General features: G+C 45.1%; 1 long non-coding RNA gene and 1 other non-coding gene across 2 annotated transcripts; one reads left to right on the forward strand and one right to left on the reverse strand.

The window, feature by feature from the left end:
- Window positions 1–649: 649 nt before the first annotated feature.
- Window positions 650–2,684, reverse strand: LOC111767538 (uncharacterized). Its single transcript, XR_011424775.1, has 3 exons — window positions 2,485–2,684; window positions 1,987–2,076; window positions 650–979 (listed from the first exon to the last, which is right to left on the reverse strand). It is a non-coding gene; the product is annotated as an uncharacterized protein (transcript).
- Window positions 2,685–3,368: 684 nt separating this feature from the next.
- Window positions 3,369–22,244, forward strand: LOC138917170 (uncharacterized). Its single transcript, XR_011424776.1, has 4 exons — window positions 3,369–3,648; window positions 17,803–17,983; window positions 19,875–20,197; window positions 21,805–22,244. It is a non-coding gene; the product is annotated as an uncharacterized lncRNA (long non-coding RNA).
- The last annotated feature ends 107 nt before the right edge of the window (window positions 22,245–22,351 follow it).

A 22,351-nucleotide genomic window follows, 5' to 3' on the forward strand; every position in this document is an offset into this window, starting at 1 on the left:
TTTTAGCCAAACTCTGGGGACCCCAACCTGGTGCAGGTGGTGTGCATAATGATTAAATGCAGTCTCCGGAGGTTGCCTGGGAATATATCTCAAGGCATTTCTAGCTGTGTGATCCTTTTTTTTTTTGAGGAAGGTTAGCCTTGACCTAACATCTGCTGCCAATCCTCCTCTTTTTGCTGAGGAAGAATGGCCCTGAGCTAACATCTGTGCCCATCTTCCTCTATTTTATACGTGGGATGCCTGCCACAGCATGGCTTGACACGTGATATGTATGTTCACACCCAGGATCCAAACCAGCGAACACCAGGCTGCTAAAGCCAAATGTGTGAACTTAACCACTGCGCCACCAGGCCGGCCCCTAGCTGTGTGATCCTGACTGGTTGCTTCACCTCTCTTTGCCTCATTTTCCTCATCTGTAAAATGGGGATAATGAGACCTAGCTCCCAGTGATGTTGTGGGAACTAGATGAATGCCCAGCCTGTTGTAAACACTCATCAAAGGTGGCTATTATGGCTTCCCTTGCAGCCATGTCTGAATTCCAGGCCAAACAGCTCTTCTAAGGCAGCACCAACCAGGAAAAAGTGGGAACTAATGAATAAAGCAGAGCCAAAGACACTTAGGGGCTTTTATTATCCAGCCCCCACCCACCTACCACAATGATATATAATTTTATTGGAGTAGATCCACTTAGAAACTGATGCCAGGACCTGGAAAATGGGCACCTTCCCTCCCAGCTTTGGAGAAGCTACAGTTCTTCCTTGACTCGTGGTTTCTTCTCTTGTCTTGGAGGTCCTTTTGGCTTAGCCACCCTTTCCTCCTTCTGAGCTGTTTCCTTCTGTTCAGCTGGCTCTTCCGGCTTGGTCCCATTCTCCAGCTCAGGCAGCTTCTGCTCAGGTAACTCTTTCTGCATAAAAGGTACCTCTTCTTCCTCAGCTAATACGTCCTCTTCTATCACTTCACTTTGTTCAATAGATCATAGCTATTCAAGAAAAGAAGGGAGGGAGGGAAGGAAGAAGGAAGATAAAGAGGCAAGAAATATGTGATAATCATGATTGTAATTGCCAAGGTCACTTTTTCTAGAAGTGCCCAGAGAGAGGCACCTGAGTGATCCTCTTAGATGCAAAGGTTCATTTGGCTTGGGTGGGGACTTTCTCAGCTGTGATTTTGCCCCTCCAAGAACAGGACCTTTGGGGAACCAGCCTTCCTCCACTCTTAAGTCCACAGATATGGCTGCCCCCATGCCTGGCTCCAGGGCTGGGCATGTGACCCAGGCCTCGATAATTAGATGCCTGTCCAGGACATTTGCTAGGACTACTAAGAAGTAGGTGCTTTCTTTCTAAGCTGGAAGGATATTAGTTTAGATCTGTGGGGCAATCTTTGACGCTTCATGGGGGAGGTGACTACATTGGAATGAAGCCAACATAGAGGAAAACAGAGATGGGGAGACAGAAAACGAGTTTGAGCTTCTGGATCCACCCATACCTGATGTTCCACCAGTTATATAGGATACATTCCCATTGTTGCTTAAGTCCAAGAGTAGTGATTCTGACATTGGTAACTGAAGGGTCCTAACTAATACAGATGGCACCTTCCAGCAGATGGCCTCACTGAGGGATGAACAGGATTAGGAGAGAATGGGGATTGTCATCCCATCCATCAGGAGAATAACGCCACAGGGCAGTATGCCATCAAGAAATCTGGTTACCAACTCAGGAACGGTGGACCCAGGGAAGCAGTCTTGGGAGCTGTGTGAGACCTCAGAGCCTTTGCCCCTCCGAGTGTTTCTAAAGTCTGCTGTTTCTGCTTCTTTGTAGAAAGTGCCTTTGAAATAAAATCATCCAAACTGGATGGTTGCTCAGCCATCTTCGGGTATCTCCAGAGTGCACAAGAATAATGGAATTCTTGGCACACTCTTTCCTAGTCCATTGAGGTCTTGATGATTCTGTTTGGGAAAGAATAACCCAGGGTGCTGCTTTTTCACCTTACCTCATCTTCATCTTCAAGCCTGGTCTTGATTTGACTTTCCAGAAAGTCTGAAAAGCCCTTCATGGTGTGTTCTCCCTTATACGGTACAACCTAGGAAGGAAACAGAACAGGGTCAAAATGGTAGCCTCTTCCTGCAAGGATTGCTCCATAGGTAAATCCAGAGTCCCATTCCATTCCTAACCACCTGAGTACGGTGGGCAGGTTGCTTAACCTCTCTGAGCCTCCATTACCATGGCTCGAAGAGAAGGATAATAAAAATTCCTCCATCCACAATGATTGGGTCAGGGACTAGCAACTGACCTAAGTTGGACCCCATCTGAGTCTTGAGACTTTTGTGGAAGCTAAAGGAAAACACTCTTTAACATGAACATGAGGGGGTCGTTGGAGCTGAGAACGAATCTGATTTAATAGAAGGCAGAGCTGCAGATAGGAAGAAACCGAGTCTGCGCTAATGACACAACAACATTTCCAGTTATGTGAGCCCCAAGAGCCCCTCACTTGTTGAGAGCTGGTGGGGAAGAGCCTGAAGAAGGGGTACCGGTCCAGGTTCATTAGCTGAATATCATTTGCCGTGATGTCGATCTTGGCGATGGTGACTGTGGAGTGGTTTTGATACTTTCTGCCCAACTCCTCCAACACTGGGAACAGCGCCCTGCACTTTTCAGACCAGGGTGCATCTGGAAGAGAGGGGCCATTGTTCAGGCTCACACTAATGAGGACTCTGAAAGCCAACACTGCCCATAAACACCATCACTGTGTTCTACTAACGGTTCTGCTGCTTTGCAAATGGCACTCCTTGTGTCTTTTAATTATATATTAGGTTATTTTACATTTCAAACATAGTACCTGATATTATTAAATAAATCAGAAAAATATTAACCTACTCTCCTTTCACCAAGATACTAACTCTTTTAGCATGTTGGGACATTTTCTTCTATTCCTTATTTTTCCTTTAACATAGCTTTCCACTCCAGATGAAGAAGAAAACCAAGAAAAATATTTATGCTGGGTGCTTCCTCATGTTCTGCCAGAAAGCATGTGTGTGTGTGTGTGCGACAGCATAAGTTTTCCAATGGAGGTTAAACTTGTAGCCCAAGGTCACCCAGTGAGTTAAGCAGAGGAAGGGAGATCTGAAGACAGGTTGCTTTGACTTTTGACCATTATACCATACTGCCTTTCAGTCTGGTGGAGAGAATCCGGCCGTAAAGTGACGAGGAGGTTGTGACAAGTACCACTACCCCTGGAAAGGAGACACTGGACTTCCTTGTGGGATAGTTCCCTGAGCTTTGATTTTGGCCCAGGCACCCAGCCCTCTGGAGAGAAATCAGGGACCAGCTCCAACACGGAAGGGAAATTAAAACTTGCCTGCTGGTCGTTCCGTTAGTTTCTGGCTGTGCAGGAGGAGTGGCGTCAGAGGCCCTGGACACTCCACATTTGGATGATCACCCCTCCTTTTACAAACCAAGTGCCTCCAGGACCACCTGCTCTCCCAGCAGCGGCTCCGCAGCTCCCCTGGAGCCAAATGGGCGCTGAGTTGGAGCAGGAGGAAACATAATGGCCGCAGTCCCAGGGGGCCAATGTGACATCCTGCTTCCAAGAAAATGAGGCTGCTTTTGCCTTTCCCCAGAACCAAGAGGGCACTCGCATAACTCCAGGTGTCAGGTAAGTACAGAAAGGGCCACCGCAGCCTCTCATTTAAAAGCAGCAGATCATGGTTGTTTAGCCACGCAGACCTTAAACACCGCACCCTGTGGATGAGAGTCCATTTCAGTGAGATTTAAAAGGCCTGCGTGATGCAATCCAGCCCTCCTTTCACCCCCCAGGAAGTGATGGGATCAGAGCTCGAATTGAACTTTTTGCCTTGCAGCTTACTTACAGTGTGGCCTGGGCTAAGGCAGTTAACCTCTGTAAGGCTGGGTTCCCTGATCTGTATCGTGGGGCAATTCGCTGGCCCTTCCTAAGAGTCTTGTTTTGAGGAGGCAACGAGAGCAGGTGTGTAAACCACAAACTCAGGTCTGGCTCATGGTACGGGCTCAATAAATGGTAACTGTGTGTTAAATAAAAGAGACGTCTGAAGCAGCTTCATTGTCACCCTTCTCTGCGTCTCAGGGTGGGAGACAGGGTCCCTAGCTTTGGCTCTCACATGCAAATCAGAAACTGGGGAAGGGGCCAGAGTCCTTAGGTGAGCACTGGAAATAATTATAACAATAGGAATAAGAATAGCAATGATAGCTGTCATTTATCAAGTGCTTACAACATGCCAGACACTGTGCCAAGTCCTTTACTTGCATGATTCGGGTCCCCAGTTTGGCCACACCAGCTCAGGTAGGTTAAATACAGCAAATTTGATAAGTCACATAAAGCCAGAAGCGGGGGGATTCAGTCCAGCTGTTACCAGCATACGCACTGGAGTCAGCCTGCTTAGGTTTCAATGCCAGTTCCAGCACTTACTAGCTGCGTGACTTTGGAAAAATTTCTTCACCTCCCTGGGACTCTGTTTAGTCGTCTGTAAAGTGGGAGCAACAATAGTAGCTACTTTCAAAAGTATGTTGTGAGGATTAAATGAGATGATGTATAGAATGGCTCAGCACAAAGCCTGGTGTACCATGGCATTCAGTCAGTGTTAGCCATCAGCTTTATTATTGTTATAGTCACAGGCCTGGATTAAGTGGAAGGTATTTTACCCATTCCAAGAATTCGATTTTTGAGGAGGGTTGCACTGTAGCTGATTAGCATCTTGGTCCAAACTCTTTGGGTATCTGAAGACCATTTGTGGCATGGTGCTTTGATAGATTTTGGAGATTTTGGTGCCCAAGAATTCAGGAACCACGCTTGTAATGTCAGGTCCGTTGCCTCCCGTGGCCTCTGTGGAAGTACTTACAGAACATCACAAATACGTCCCTCTCCTTGTCAAAGACGACGACATGGAAATTCTTCCCAAGAAGCTGCTTAACCTCCCTCTGGTCCCAGTATTTTGGAATCTCTTCACTGGATTGATGGTTCTAGGAAGGAAATTTGAGAGGTCTGAGAGTCTCTGGAAAGGGGTTGGCAGTTGGGGCTCCCAGTCCTGACTGGAAACAATGGAAAGTTTTCTCTTGTTCTTACAAGAGACTTGGAAAGAGCTTGAAATGCTGAGATGGATCATGACTTGATGTCAAGCCTGGATTGTCCGGGGCCAGTTGGGATCAGACGACTGAGGAGGAGGCAGGGCTCCAACGTGGGACAGGTTCTAGCATTTCAAAGACACGATTCTTGGAATTCTTAGATGAGAGTGGGGTTCATGTCTTCAATGTCTTACTTAGTTTGTTCTGCCCACAAAAAATTAGCTCTGATCATCAAAACAAAGGTAATTTACATGACCTTTAAGATCTTTATCACATTTTGGTTCCTGCCAACCTCTCTAAACTCGTCACCATCCCTTGCGTTCTTTAGCTATACTGGTCTTCTGTAACCCAAAGGGGTACAGAAGGCTTGTGCTGTTCCTCTGCCTGGAGGGCCTCCCCACCTCATTCCTGCATTCCCTTCTCCATCTGGTTAACTCAGATTTACCGTTTAGAATGACCTCAAGGTAGGGCTTCCCTGACTCTCATCCAGACGAGGTCAGATCCTGCTCCCATACGTTCTCACAACACTTGGTACTTGTCCTTGTATCTCTTATTCAAGTGTATCATTTATATTTATTTTTCTGGTTATTTGATTAATGTGTCTTTACCACACTAGAAAGAATGTCACATGAGACTTTTCTTCCCTTATCATTGAGTATCCACTGCCTGGTACACACCAGGACCTTGATAAATATTTTGTGAATGAATGAATGAAAGAATGAACCAAGCTCTTGCTTCTCTTTGAATGAAGTGGTATAAATTTCAGAACCTATATTTTTCTCTGCAACCATTGCTTCCTGACTATCTCTTGAATCCACACCCCCTCTCTGTCTGCACTGCTACTACCCTAGTCCAGGAAGCCTCTCTCATCTAGATCACTGGAATAGCCTCCTAGTGTTCTCTCTGCATCGCCTCCTAATCCTCTACATGCCTTTATTCTCCTACAGGCAGAGGTCTGCCTTCACCGTGCAAATGTAGTTTCCCATTGCTTTTAGGATACCAAATCCTTAATACACATAGAAGTCGTTGCTGTCAGGTCTGCTTAGATCACCAGCCTTATCTCCCACATTGCCTTCCCTCATTCCCACCCCAGCCTCTGGAAAGGACTTGAAGATTCTTTCCAAGGGAGCATAAAGGGGAATGGGGGCTGGGCATGGGAGATGGGAACTGGTGAACATGATGGAGAATTAGGAATGGGCCACATCAGGCAGATCTCATCACTCATGTGAAGGATGCTCATCTTTATTGTAAGAGCACAAGAGCACCTGTTGGTTGTGGAGAGGGAGACAGACACGTTCTGAGGTATAACTGGAGGGAAGAGAGAGGATGGGTAGAGCTCCAGGTACATTTGTAGATGGGGGATGGAAAGTGAAGGGTCCCCTGTGTGAAGCCTTCTATTTTATTAGTGACACACGAGTCAAGTGCTCAGGTGAGACTGAAAGTAGGAATGGGGTATGAAGAGAAATAGATTCAGAGATTAAGAGAATGAACCACTAAGAGAAACTTACAAAGAGATGTTAGGACATTTCTAAGTGCCCATGGGAGGTTTGGTTTGTGATTCCATGAAGCCAGCCTGCCTCACGGTGATGTTCTTTTTCTCCAGGATAGGCCTGGAAGCAGTAGGGACAAGAGATTTTCACACATTGAAGTGTATAGGGTAAATATTTGGGTTCAAAACTGATTCGGCTTGAAGTAAAGAAGCCTGACTTGTGGCCTATCAAATATACATTGTACATCTGCTTTAACCATTAAAAAATGCACTCTCTTAGGAAAAGAATGCACACTTCCCCTCCTACACCCAATTGGTAACATCCTATTGGTAACACCCTATTGGTAACTCCCTGATTAGTCCCTTTCCAACTGATTTCATGTTGACTTGCTAATTTGCAACTAAATACCTCTTTGCATTTGATCAAAATGTATCTTGGGTGTGTCTTCTGTTCTAAAAAGATATAAAACTATACTGAAAACCATGCTTCTCCAGAACACTTTCTAAGGCCTTCCTGGGTTATAATCCTCACTCTGGCTCAGGTAAAACTCACCTTATTTATCTTATCTATAGATTGGTTATTGGTTATTTGCGTCGACAGTACGGAAAGTAAGTAGGTTCAACCAAGGTTGTGACTTTGCCTGGTAAATTCTACAGGATGTAGAGGAGGTAGGAGGAGGAGGGGATACGGGAGCTAAGGGGGTCATGACCAGAGAGATGAGCCATGGAATCCAAGTTCACAAAGGAGGGCACTAAAAAGATTGCGAAATGGGATCAGGAGGTTGGGGGCCACGAAAAGGATAAGGAATTGTAGCCATGTGACAACTAGAGAAGGGATCTAAGAGTATGGGAAGCTTGAAACCAGGCTTTCAGAGGGGCTGCCATCTCTAGAGTGTGGCCATAAGAGCGAGTGGCTGAGATGGCATGGACATACCAATTGTAGGAGAAAAGACCAGGGTTTTGGATATTGACATTACTGGAAATGATGGCAGAGTATGGAAGAAGGGCAAGTGAGGAGCTGAAGTCCTCAGAGGGTGAGAGGGAGGTGATCAGAGGACAGCAACAGGGAGTGGGATCAGGTAATCTAAGGTCCAAAGGCATGGGCTCCCCAGGGTCTGGAGTTGTTGAAGGTAGGAGGAGGAAAGATGGTTTGGAAGTGGCGTGGAGGACACCAACCTCACCACTTCGCCTGTGACAATGTGCATCAGAAAAACAATAGCTTTCACTTTGGAAGGCTGCAGGGGAGGCAGTGTCTGTCGGGGAGCAGACAGAAGGTAATGAGTGTCCTCAGAGGTAAGGTGACCATGTATTCTGGTTTGTCTGGAGAGTCCTAATTTATTCCTGGTGTTCCAGAAATACTTTTAAAGAATGCCCCATTACTCTCAAAAGTGGCCCCATTTAGAAAATAAAAAATCTGGTCACCTAACTCTGCAGGGTGGTTGGGGATACAGCAAGTGCTCAATAAATGGCAGGTGATGTTGTGTTATGTAGCCATCATTTTGCAGCCTCTCCTCCCTTTTAGCAAAATAGGCTCCCTTCTAACCCCTCAAAAATATTAGCTGTGGTCACTAGTCTGAACTGGAGAGAACAGACATCTAAGGGACAAGAAACCTGGTTTTGAATTCCACCTCAGTCATTTCTTGTTGGTGTGTCCTTAGGGGAACTATAAAATCTCTCTTATCTCACTTTTCTCACCTGTGAAAAGGACTGTTTCATATCAAGGACCCCACCATCTCTAGTATTCCTGAATCCAAATATATGGATGATGAAGACAATTCCCTGAGGCTTCCCATTATATGGTTCAGCTTGCCAGGGCATTGGTCTAGGAGTCAGATGGTCTTGGGTTTAATAAAAATAATAACAATAGGGATACTGATATGGAGAAAGTATCTTCGTAGCGGATGTGGGAATCTTTCATAAGGCAAGACTGACTTTCTTGAGGAAGGAATTCATAAAAACCACAGTGGGGTAGAGCAGGGAATGGCAAACTAAAGCCTCTGGGAAAAATCCATCCCTCCTCCTATTTTTGTAAATAAAGTTTTATTGAAACACAGCCGCACCTATTCATTTACAGTTGTCTCTAGCTGCTTTCACACTACCAGGGTAGAGTATACAACAAGGACAGTATAACCTAAAATATTTACTTTTTGGCACGTAGAGGGTAGAAGGAAGCCACAAGGGAGATCCAGGTTTAATGCTAGGAAGAAGGCTTTACTCTGCACATCATGAAGACGGGAGCAGAAGGGTATGGTCCCTGGAAGGAGGGAGGAGGTGGAAAGAACCTGCTGCCCAGGGCGTTCTAGAGGAGAGACTTGTAAAAAGAGACGCATCTATTGAGTAAGACACTGTGACACTGTGTGATAGGACCCCCTCCACTGGATCCTCCTAAATATTCAGTTACAGCTCAAAATTCATATGCTTGGTGTGATGGGATTTCTAGTCTTTTTTTCAAATACTTATTCAATGCTTATTATGCGCCAGTCACTCTTCTAAGTGCCTTATGCCTTACAAATATCAACTCTTCTTCTTAACAGCCTGTGAAGGAGTAACATCATTATCCCCATTTTACAGATAAGGAAACTGAGGTACAGAGAGATTCTTGAGTAAGCAAGTGACGAGATGGATTTTGAATGCAACAGTCTGATTCCAGAGGCTGTGCTATACTGCCTCTCTATCAGTTTGACGCGGAAAATCGGTGTGAAGGACTCTTTAATGTGCTAAGATCCCCCCTCAGGAATAAAAGGCTTACTCCCCCACTGCCAGACCTCTTTGGGGAGTGCACAGCTAAGGAGAGCTGTCTCTCCTAGCACCACACCCCCTTCCCAGGGCAAGCTGCATCCATGCCTGACCCACCTGGGGCTATAAAGGCCCACCCCTTACCCCATCCACCTGCTCAGGAAACTCTGAAAGGTTGTCCGAGCTTCAGAACTCCCCATGGGGTCAGCTGAGGCCTCATAGTGCAACTACATCATAGTACAACTTGACCTTCTGACCAATCCCACTCCCTTCCCTTCCATCTCCATCCCCAGGTGTTGACGCCAAAGCACTCCCTAACAAACCTCTTGCAGGTTAATCTCCTTCCCAGAGTCTGCTTCTCAGAAAACCCGCCTATGACAATTAGCCTGTGCTGACAACGTGTCAGTGAGCATCCAGGTTACATAGGATCTGGGGGGCTTTAGGCTTAACGTGGTTGCTCTCACCTTCTACCCCAGACTCAAAAAAGGAAAACGTTTTTCTTTCCCTGGGGGAAACTCCTATCTTATACCCAGCTCCAAAAACTGGGTCCCCCTTCCATGTCAACCCCCAAGCCTTAGTTCACTGCTCCAGTATTAAAACAGCTGAAAACAAGTTTAGTGGATTCTATGCTTTTTGCCTTTTCTGGTAGGAACATTTCCACTTTCCTGTAGGGAGCCACCCCTCCCTCACTCAGTCCATGTCAAGGGTGTAGGGCAGCTCTCTCTCCCATCCTTCCTGCAGTTGCTCGGGGGGCGGGGGAGGGGGGGAGTGATCACATGACCCAGAACTGGCCAATCAGAGTATCCCAACCCTGGTTACAGGGATTGGTTTAAGATGGACACATGACCTGAATTTGTCCAAAGAGAATCGACTTGAAGACTTTTGCTGGTGCCTTTGGGGAAAAAGATGCTAAGCCGCTAAACCTGTATGTTTGGAGCTTCTGGAGGCCATTACAAAGGGAGAGCATTTCAAGAAATGAAGCCAATACAGAAAGAAGGAGAGTCAAGGGTTGAAAGAGACATCCCTGGCCACATCATTTGAATGCCTGTTACAAGTCATGAGAAAAGCTTCACCTACTCCTGGGACTTACCAATTGTGTGAGCAATAAACTTCAAGCTGGATTTCTGTCCCTTGCAACTGAGAGAATCCTGAATAATATAGCAAGACTTTGGTGCAGAGAGTGGGACTGTAGGCCAGGTATTGGCTAGAACTTGTTCCCATGGAAGCATTCGACTTTCAGTTCAGAGTGAGTTAAAGGCTAAGGCCAATTTTCAGGCATCTGGACAGTTGCTGGATTGTCCTTTTGGGCTTTCTTGGTCATAGCTAGGCAGAAAGTTGGAATTAGAGGCCTTTTCTCAGGCTGAAGATGAGAAATACAAGAGCAGAACCAGCCCCACTTCTTCAAGTTTGGGAAGGATGGGAGCTCAGAGGCCTTAGCTTTCTCGGGTACTTATACGGGGCTGTCACTGACTTCACATGCTGCTGCAGCTCCCTGGTGAGCTGGTCCAGGTCATGGGACAGAAACTGCGGGGCCAGGACTGCAGATACCTTCACTACCTGCGGTGAGGATGAGGGCCAAGAGAGAAGGGATCAGAGGGTGTCATCATCTGGGATAAAGCAAAATCAGTGTTAAGAATTCCACCACAGCCACCAACTGTATATCCCCTCAATTATTCCTCCAGATATCCAGGGCAGGGGAAAAGGAGAAATTGAGGATAATAAAGGTCAGGACTCCAGCTCTCTCTCAAGTGGCTTATTGGATGAGTAGGCAGGACTGTAGGTTGAGACCAGGCTCACCTCATATCCCCAGGACAACAGAGAGCGATGGAGAGAAGCTAGATACAAGAGAAGAGAGGAAAATAAAGACTGGGGACCATGAGCCCAAATGATTTGCTTAACCTCTCCGATCTATAGTTTGCACATCTATAAAATGGAGATCCAATCGTCATACTTACTTCACGGGAAATGAAATGAATTCATATATAGCATAGTTTAGTTCTGTGTTTGGCACACAGAGTTGTCTCAATAGAGGATCCCTTTGGAGCCCCATTTGCCTAGTGTTTCCTAGATTTCCTTGAGTGACATGTCCCTTACCTGCCAGAGGTTTGACATTGTCAACTTCCGACAGAAATGTGCTTGGACATTGACCCACACCTCTGCACCTTAACCTTTCCCTACACATACACCAGGCTCTGTTAGACTGCATCTGGGCCTGTTTCTACAACCCTTGTATTAGAGAGAGTCTTTCGTCTTCCCCGTATTCTCATTGTAAACCCCACGGCTCAGGGGCTCTATATTTTGGCTCAAATTCCTCCTTATTCTTCGGGTCCAGGATTGGATTCTGACAAATGCCAAACAGCAGTGGAATCCAAATAGCCCCATAATAATAGACCTTATCTGGTGCTTCTATGTGCCAGGCCTTATTCCAAGCACTTCACAAATATTAACACATTTAATCCCCACAACAACCCCTCATCTTACAGATGAGAAACTGGGGCTCAGAGAAGCTATATAACTTGCCCAAGGTCACACAGCTGGTAAGTGGCAGGGCCAAGATTTGGATACAGGCTGTCCAGCCCCCAGATTACACTTTTAACCACTAACAATTTAGCCTCGGAATCTCATTTTGACCTCACAAGAACTCAACAAAGTTGTTGTTATCCTCTGAGTTTCATAAAAGCCAAGTGACCTTATCAAAGCGAGGCAAGTGGTAGAGGAAAGACTAGAGCCCAGAGAGTCTGATGTCAAAGCTCAGGTGTCTAACATGTCATGTTGTGTTCACCGTACTGCTTCTCCCCGGTCCTAGAGAATGTCAGAGATCAGTTGACTGACCTTTGTGTCCAGTTCTAGCCATTCTTCTCTTGTCCTTGTTTCAGAGGACTTTCTGCAGCTTCTTATTGCACAGGGGGATTCCCTGGGAGTTTTCCAGGCTCAGGCCTCACTCACCTGGAGCCTCCAGCCTCAAAAGCTTCCCCTCAACCTGTTTTTCCTCTGAAAAATCCAACCTCATTAGAGTCATGGACAGCCCACTCTGCACTGATTTTTCCCGACAGGTGGAGTTTGTCTTGGACCTGCCCAAGACTGTCACAGGGAAAACCCAGCAGATGAAGCTTTGAGACAAGGAATGGAAGAGGTCTGGGCAAACTGGGACTCAGTGGGACCTGCAGGGGCCTTTCGTTTGCATCCTGCCCTTCTTCCGCTTCCATTTCCCTTTGGGTCTTCTGTCTTCATCTGGGGATATGACATTCTTTATGACAAGAAACTCATGTGATTTTTGTCTTTCCTTGGTTATGAGCTCAAAAGCTCTCCATGTTAGATCTTGAAAAAAGAAAAGGAAGGAATGAGATGGAAGAAAGGAGAGGCGAACAGAGGAAAAAGAAAGAAAAATAAGAGAAAGATTAAAATATTGAGAGCAACTGAGAAAGAAAAGAAGGAGGGAGGGAAGGTGGACTGGAGGGAATGAGGAAAGATAGAAAGACTTGGAGAGAAGGAAAGGAAGAGAAGGAAGGAAGGGGGGAAGGGAGGGAGGAAGAGAGGAAGGGAGGGAGGGAAGAAGGAGAAAAAAGAAAAGAAAGAGCTGGATAAAAATAGTAAGAGAAACTGATAAAGAAAATGATGAAAGACAGGAAGGATGGGAGGGAGAGAGGAGGGCGGGGAACATAATTACTCCCATAGATAGACAAAGAGACAGTGACAGAGTCAAGCAGAAAACTGAAAGGCCAGGGTATCCCATCTCACTCCTGGGACAAGACCTCCATACAGAGAAGCTTGTGTATGCAGCTGGGATGGCGATGTCATTCCCATGACAACCCGAACCTTAGGGTGGTCATGAGCAGTGGAGGGGAACCACCATTTATTGAGCATTTGCCACGTGCCAGACACTGTCCTAGCCATTTTATAAATCCTGTCGTGTTTCATCTCGATGTGGCATCTGCAGACCTCGTGTCATAACTGTGAGAACAATATGGGCACCTCAAAAAGGTGTCCCTTCCCCCAATGGCTCATGTTTGAGGTGGTTTCTCCTCTTTCTGGAATCAAGTAATAAAATCATTTTAAAATCAAGACCCTGAGGGTTGTCTTCGGGGAAAACAAAGATGGGTGGAGTGGCATTGGTGAAGAATGAACCACAGACTCAGTTCCTGGGGCCTCTAGGACCCCAAACCACGAGTCCAGAAGAGGGAGGGAGGTGAGGACTATGAGGGCTTCACCATAACCCAGAGATGGAGTGTGAACATACCTAGCAGATTCAAGTGAGCTGGCGAAGAAAGAAAAGGATCTCTGAGGGTCTATGACTCTTCTTAAAAATGCTGAGTAATAATAACAACAATGGTAATAATAATATCAATCACTTATCAAGCACTTGCCAAGTATCAGGCACTATGCCAATCAAACTCATATATTAATCCCGCTTAATGTCCATAGTCACCCTTGATTCAGGCACTATTATTTGTCCTCCTTAGCGGAGGAGGAAACTAAGACTTGGAGAGATTAAGTGATATTCCTCAAAGTCACACAGCGTCTGGTTCCCACATACACCTGTCTGCCTACCATGCCCATGCACGCCTTCAATCTGCTTTCCTGCTCTTCTGGCCCTTGACAAAGCAATTCTCTTACAGCCGTCTTTTAAAACATCCACTAGAATGTGGAGATACTGTGATATACTCCTCCTGGAGTCCACTAAATATGCCAGAGTTTTGTTTGGCCTAGTAGAGAAATGCAATCTGCTAATCAAATAGAAAAACTTTGTTTTTTACTGTCTGGATTTATCAATGGTTAAAGGAGTATCATTTAACTGACAACCTCCAAGAATTTAAAATCTAGCAGATTGCTCATCCTGACACTTTCACTGCTATCTTTATCCTATAGCGAGACTGTTTTTAGTCATATGCCTTTACTCAGTGCCCCGTCCACACTCTCCTTACTTTCTCCAGGCTCAGGGATGATTGGTGATGGGAACCCATACCTTTAGGGGAAGTCTATGACCTACCCAAAGAAAAGGATCTGGCTCTTCTTTGCTCCATCCCCTTCTCCAAATGGCTTGTAAAAGCAATCACAATATTCAGCCAGTACCTTTCAGACTGGCTGAAAGGTTTGCTTACTGTGACTACAGTTAAATAACCTTCTCTTGTCTTTTTCAGGATGAGGTAAAGATAGTCCACCTCATCCTTCGTGTCCTTGTCTGGTAAAAGCCTTTCTAGTCTATTAAAGTCCCAGGCTGGCTGCAATTATCCACACATAGAAGGAGGAACTTACCCTGGAGACAGGGAGTCACCTCAGCTGACGTTCACTATTATTTCAACATCAGGTTCAAGTTGTGAAATGACAGAGGGGTGGTCATTATATCACATGATAGGGAGTTTGGACTTCATCTGGAGAGTAACGAACTCAGTCAACAATGCATTTCTAAGCGATTACCTTGGTAGCTGAGTGGTAAATACATTAAAGGAGAATCTGAGAAATGCCTAGAAGAATTCCTTCTCCTTGGAACTTGATGCCTTAGTAACTAAATTAGGCAGATGGGGTTAAGGGAAAGGAGACACTGAAGGATGTGTCTAGGTTTTGATTAGGTAAACTGGGGTAGGTGGTTATAATACTTTCTGAGAGGAACAGATTTGGAAGCAGGAACATTGGATTCAGTTGTGGTCATGTTAATTTATCTATGTTATCTATGGAATGTGGAGGTTAGCATATGTTTAGTAATCAGTTGGATATTTAAGTTTGAACTCAGGGGAGAGGTCAAGATTTTAAAAGTGGTTTATAAAATTATTGACAGTGAGAGAGAGAGAGAGAGAGAGAGATGGACAGTGTACATTTGGAAGGAGAGGAATTGTTGATGAGGATAAGTCCTTGGAGAACAATAATGTTTAAACAGAAGAAAGACAAAGGGAATTCCATGGACAACGTTGGGAAAGAAGACTGAGAAAAGTCAGGGTATGAACACAGAAAGATGAAAGAGAGCAATTCAAGAGTTGTTTATCATTACCAAGAATAGCAAAGACTCAGAACTGAAAAGAATACGTTGCATTTGGCAGCAAGAACATCAGAAAACTTGTTTCCAAAAAAACCAAAGATTCAATAGAGTAGTTAAGAGTAGAAAACTGGTGGCTGTGGGTTATCAGTGAAGGATGAGGAATGGAAAGAGATAGAAACAGCTAATGCAGTCTACTCTTCTTAATAAACATTAATTGAAAGGAAGAGGAACAAAAGAAAAGACACAGAATGAAGGAGGCAACTTTTGAGGGAGGGAGGTACTTGACCAAGTGTGGCAAATGTTTTCCTCCTACTCGTGTGGACTGAATTGTGTCGCCCAAATTTCATATGTTGAAGCCTTAACTCCTTGTAGTACCTCAGAATGTGACTGTATTTGAACATAGGGCCTTTAAAGAGATAATTAAGTTAGAAAGAGGCCATTAGGGTGGGCTCTAATCCGATATCATGGTGTCCTGATAAGAAGAGGAGATTAGGACAGACAGAAAGACACCATGGGTGTGTGCACAGAGGGTCAATCATATGAAGAGGCAGCAAGAGGATGGCCATATGCAAGCCAAGAGGAAACCAACCCTGCCAGCACCTTGATCTTGGACTTCCAGCCTCCAGATCTGTGAGAAAATAAATTTCTGTTGGTTAAACCCCCTGGTGTGTGGTATTTTGTTATAGCAGCCTTAGCAGGCAAATACACCTGGCCAGTGGCCATTCTCCACCACCACCTCCACGCCATCTTGTTCCTTGCTAAAAGAACCCCGATTTTGTTCAGAATCAGAGTGAGCTCAGCTCACTAGCACATGAATTATGATTGGGTTAAGCCAGTGCTTTTCTAGTTCTCTTCAATTAAGTCAATTAGAAAGGTTTAGTTTGCTCCTTCTGTGTCTTCCGCTCATTTGTGGTGGAGCTTATTTGTGATTCAGCAAATATTAACTTTATACTCATGTCTTTCTACCCCTACTCAATGGAGGAATACAGTTCTCTGCTCCACGAGGTTGATCTTGATGGTGTAGCTTGCTTTGGCCAATGGTATGATGCAAGCAGAAGTTTCGAGTGTGCTTACATAGTTTGCCTTGATTTTGGTGCATCTGCCATCCGCCATAAGAAGAGCATGCCCTGGAGAGCCACCAGACTCAGAATGAAAGCCTTGTGGAGCAGACATAACCCCAACACATAGCCCGAAGCTGAGCCTCCCAGACAACCTGCAGACCTGTGAGAAATAAATGTGTGTTGCTGTAAGCCATTGAGACTTGAGGATTGCGACACAACATTATCACAGCAATAAATAACTGATAAAATCTCAATTCCCCTTTTTAACAGAAAGAGAACAGACTAGTCTCAAATATTTGGCAGGCGACTATATCCTGAAGGGGTTTAATAACAAAAACAAGATGTGCTTTCACTGTATTCACTTTTAGGTTCTTCCATTGTGGAGAGTAAAATTAATTTCTTAATGACAGTAGCATACAGAGTTTCATTTGAACTAACGTAGTTTTTGGTTTTTTATTTAATTTTTGAAGAGAATCAATGTAAAGGAAAATATTGAGTAAATAAGACTTTTTTGCATGGTTATAGCAAAAAGAAAGAAAGAAAGAAAATGAAGGTGAGGCTTGGATGACTGAAGTTTGAGAAACATTCAGGTAAGAATGGAACAAAGTTACAGAGGAGAAGAGTAGGGATGGGACTAAAATGAAAACTCAAAAGGAAGTGCAAGTAGTGCCATCTTACCTAAGAGGAAGTAGCCAAGGATGAGTGGGGAAGGTAGCTAACTTTTAGAGCTGAAGGCTCTGAGCTTATGTTCAGAGTGCCCTGCATACTCTGAACCTCAGTCACCTCATCTGAAAAACTAGAGGGATCCAACATCACCACAAGGATGCAATAGAGATTCACGGAGATTGTGCCTGAGGATGCATCTCACAGGGTCCAGGTAAACTACCAGGCAGGGATTAATGATTGAGAGGTACACGTGTGAGGGGAAGAGGTGGAGTCCAGAGACTGAATGTTGCCTCAGCAAGCAAAGGTACAGTCAGGCTGGGCACAGCAACCCAGCTGCATGAACTCTGATCAGAAGTAACCTCTTATTTAACTTGTTACTTTTTAAATTTTTTGATGAGGAACATTTGCCCTGAGCTAACATCTCTGCCAGTCATCCTCTAGTTTGCATGTAGGCCACCACCATAGCATGGCTGCCAATGAGTGGTGTAGATCCCTGCCTGGGAACTGAACCCCAGCCACCAAAGTGGAGCACACTGAACTAAATCACTAGGTCATGGGGCCAGCCCCACAATTTTAGTTACCTTTAACTAAACCTTCAGTCCACCAAAAGAGCCAATCTGCCCACAGAAGGAGAGATAGGGTGAGGAGAGAGCAGAGAAAGGGCACTTGTTTGGAAGAGCAGGGTATTTATGGAAACGAAGATCCAGCTTTTTGACAGGGTCATGACTTTTTTCGGCCATTCTTCTTTAACCAGTGCTGGGCACCATTCTATCTCCCCCATCTCTTCAGGGTCTGGGTGCTCTAGAAAGAAGATAGTGCTGGGATAAGAGAAACAGAGGCCCCTGGAGCTGTGACCTGGATAGAGCCCATCCTGCAACTGGTTTGGCAGGTCCTGATATCTCAGCAAGCCGCACAGAAGATGAGAGAATGTGATATCTGAAACCTGTCATGCAGAAAGGGTGCTACAGAGGTAACAGCACCATCCTGAAAGAAGCTTTGATGTTTTCTTTGATCTTTTTAATGTTATTATTTAATGTTCAGGTAATACCTGAAAGATGTTCTGAAAGCTGTTAAAGGGTATCCAATGAACCCCCCCCCCCCCCACTGCCATCACAGTTCTCCTCCTTAGAAGTAAATGATGCCAAGTTTTTTGGAATCCTTCCAACGATAACTGGGGGAAAATTTGGAGGGAGACAGACGGTAGAGAGCTTAGCTGGTTTTCTCCCTCTTTACTCAGATTATCCTGTGATTTGCACTCCATTGGAGTCCCCTCTGGCCTCCCCCTACAAGAGAGAACTCACTGTCTCTCAGATCCTTTCATCTCCCCAGCAGTGTGGGCGGAACAGGAAAAGCCTCAGGAACCTCCATCACTGTGGTCTTGACTTGTGCATGTGGGTCAGGATTTCAGTCAACATTACCCTAGAAGCTGGATGCTGTGCTGGTGTTCAGGGTCTGGTCCTCCTGCCTAGGCATGGTCACTTGGGAGGGCAAAGGCCCAGGGGCATTCGCTTCCCAAGGAGCCTAGGATGGGTTCAGAAGAGCCTGGACAGCAAGCTGGTTCTACGTGGCTCCAGGATCAATCTAGGAACAGTGAGGGTACAAGGCATGAAGGCAGATAGCCTTAGGAGGTAGTGAGTTCCCTGTCACTATAGGGCTTCTTGTTTGCAAGACTAGCTGATTTCCAAGTTCTCCATTTCCTTCTGGGGATGGCACCAGCAAGACTGAGCTTCGTGGGCAGAGCCAGGCCTGGTAAGTGTGGCACAGTTGTCAGGGCATGGATGTGGCCTGGTTCTTACCGCCACCATCCCCCAAGATTCCTGGGCACACCAAACCAAGAAGGATGCAAAGGGAAAACAAGCAGAGCTGCATTGCATGTGGATAACAGCTGGTCTCTCCACCAGGTGACTCCCAAAGCCTGGCACTCGTTTACTCAACTAACAGCCAGTAAGTGATTATTAGTGCTGGTGTTGTCCTCCCCAGGGAGGATGCAGCTTTAAAAGGAAAGTTCCCTCCCTCGTGGGATTCACATTCTAGTTGTTGCGGGAGGGGGAAGGGAGAAGCAGACAAAATTTAAGATAAATAAGCAAAATATAGACTAGGAAGTGTAGTGGTAATTGGTATGGAGAAAATTAAGCAGGTAAGAATCAAAGAGGGTGATTGCATTTTTTTTCTATTTTTATGGATGGAAACTATCTGGGATGAAATAGATAGAACTGTATACTTTTGGCAGATTGTTTGTTTCTGACAGACTTAGAACATAATTCCATCACCACTTGTACCTCTTTGAGGACCATTGAGTGGCCCACTGGGATGCCATGTCAGGTCATTGAGAGGCACAGAAAGGGGCTCGTTCCTTGTCTGCCCACACTGACTTATGGAAAGGGATGGTTCTCTTAGGCTTACTATCTGGTTTCCTTTATTTTTGCCCAAACCCACTGGTAATGATCCAGAAGGTACCTGACATTCACAATTAATATTCACATTGGTAGTTTTCTCCCTTTTTTGATCTACCCACAATTTTTCTCATTGAGGCTGTTGTGGAAGGTTGCACAGGCCACCCCCAGCAGAAGTGCATCCTCCCAGGGGGAAGCTTTTAAAAATTCTCACGAAGGCACCATAAGGGCTAGCAGGGACTTTGCTTGTAAAGTGGGAATTTGTTGCTCTGCTGAGGTTCAAATTTGACTTGGCCACCAGGCTGGTGCTGGAGTTTCAGCAGAAACATCTGGCCTCCCATCCCAGTCTAGGAAGGTGGGGGGTGGGGGGTTGAAGGAGATAATTCAGAGTGAAAGCCAAATGACTTTCATTGAGAACCTGCTGTATGCTGGATATTTTCACAAATATTATCTCATTTGACATTTCAGCACAAGCCTGCAAGAAGCAGGCATTATTATTAAGTCCATTTTGCTGCCAAGGAAGCTGAAGATTGGCAATATTAAACTCAAAAGCTACCCAGTCAATCATCTAGTAAGTGTTGGAACAAGGATTCCAATCCAGGTCTTTCTCACTTCAAAGCCCCTGATCTAAGAAGAACTGGAGCTGGAGACAGAAAAAGCCAAGTCAAAAGAGCTGAGGAAAGAAAGCCACCACTACTTTTGCTCCCAATGATGAGTAGAGTTCAAAGTTCAAGAAGCCAGGGAAAGCATTATGGAGTCATCAGATGAATGAAATGACCTTACCAGCGCGGGTAAGACTCCTGATGCTAGGGCCAAGCTTGTCTGCTGTCTGACCTACCATCTGCAACCCCCCTACCACCATCACTACCACCATTGCCTTAGTCCAGCCGGCAATTGCCTGTTGCTAGGACAACTGTCTGTTTCCCACCTGCTCTCCTTTCCCACTCTCTCACCTCCATAGAGTATTCCCCAAACAGCAGCCAGGCTGATATTCTCAAAACATACATCAACTGACACTATTCCCTTGCTTCAACCTGCCAATGGCTTCCCACTCTCAGAATAAATTCTGAACTCTTCATCATGGCCTTCAAGGTCCTACATGATTTGGCCTCTACCTGCCTTTCTGACTTGATGTGCTACCTCTTTCTCCCTTGTGCTTGACACTTAGACCACTAATCTTCCTCCTGATCCTCAGATGGACCTTGTTCTTTCCTGTCTCAGGGTGCCAGGTGCTCCACTGCTTGCTATGCTCCTCTCCCCACGTCTTTACCCAGCTGGTGCTTCTTGTCATTTAGCTCTGGGATCAAATGTCCCTTCCATGAACAGTTCTTCCCTGATGACCCGACGATTGTATCAACCGCTTCCCATCACTTCCCATTACATCACCTCTTTCATTTTCTTCATAGCACTTCTCGTCAACTAAAAGTAGCTTGTCTGTCTACTTATTTATTTTCTGTCTCTCTCTCGTCAGCAGGAAGTAAGGACCTAAGTTACAAGTTTTATGAATAAATGAATGTGAACAAGAGTTTCTAATAGTAGCTGAGACAATGATCTCAGTAATCTTCTGAGTTAGATAGGAGCTATGTCAGTGACACCAGTGAGGAAACAATTGACTTGCCATAGTCAAGGAACACAAACAGAGGTGTGTTTACTGCCACACAGGAGGGCCAGTAACTGGAGCCCCAGACTTGTCACAAGGAAAGAGATTTATTATAGAAAGGCAGCCAGACAAGGAGAAGGAAGTTAAAACTCAGATTACTCTGTTTTTAAAGGAACTTGGATTTCAGGTCAGAGTGTAGACAGGAAACTCCAATAGAAAAAGCATTCAGCCAAGGTGTAACTGTGTGTACTTGTGTATGTACAATACATGTACATTTGTATTATAGTATGTTAATGTGCATTTAATATAATATATAATATATGCTATATATATTATATTACATCTGTTAAAAGACATCAGGTGGATCTAGATTCAAATGCTATTTCTGCCGTTTCCTGGCTGTGTGACATTGGACAGGTACCTTAAATTCCCTGAGCATCAATATTCTCATTGGTGAAATGGTGGTAATGACAGTACCTTCCACATAATGTTTCATCCTCTTGTCTATTTAATTGACTTTTTGCTTGTTGTCTTTTGCCTCCCTATCACGGGAATGTAAACTCCTTGAGAGCAGCAACCTTGTCTGACATGATCAAAGCTGTATTCACACCTAGAGTGTTCTCATTAAGTATCTATTGAATGAATGAATGTACTATAGGTTTCTTATAAGATTAAGGAGGGTAATGGATGTAAAATACTGAAATTGACAGGATACTTGGCCACACAAAGTGACTCAGAGAACTAGGCTGAGAGAATCTCTGCCAGATTTGGGTGTTACTATCTCCACATGGTTTTCAGGTTTGAGTCAGGAGAAGAGAGAGAACTCATATCTGCTCTTAAGGGCCTGAGACCAGAAGTGACTTGTGTCACTTCCACCTGGAGTTCATTGTCCGGAACTGGAATTCAGTAGCCTCACCCTAACTACAAGAGAGGCTTGGAAATGAAAGAGAAGTGTGCATGGAATCTTCAGAGAGTTCTACTGGAGATGAGAAAACTGAGGTGCAATGGGATAAGAAACCTGCTCAATAACACAGAGCTGGTAACTGGTGAAAGCCAGACAAATCCAGGCTGTCTGGCCTCAGAGCCTGTCTTCTTGACCACAACAGTGGTGTTACAGTTCTACATGAGAGATCTACTGAGATCCAGAGAGTGTCTCGTGGACTCTTCCTCCTGTCCCTATTCTCTTCTCAAAGTGACTGCCTCTTCTGTTCGAGTAAAAGTGTTTTTTCGTACTGTGATTCTTTGGATGTTTAATCTTTAACTTACTAAGGTCGGTCAACTAGTCCTCACTCCACTCCATAAAATAAAAGCCTGTCCTGAGCTGAAAGTTCATCATGAGTGAATT

The sequence above is a fragment of the Equus caballus genome, chromosome 13, assembly GCF_041296265.1.
Source record: "Equus caballus isolate H_3958 breed thoroughbred chromosome 13, TB-T2T, whole genome shotgun sequence".
NCBI classification, from domain to species: domain Eukaryota; kingdom Metazoa; phylum Chordata; class Mammalia; order Perissodactyla; family Equidae; genus Equus; species Equus caballus.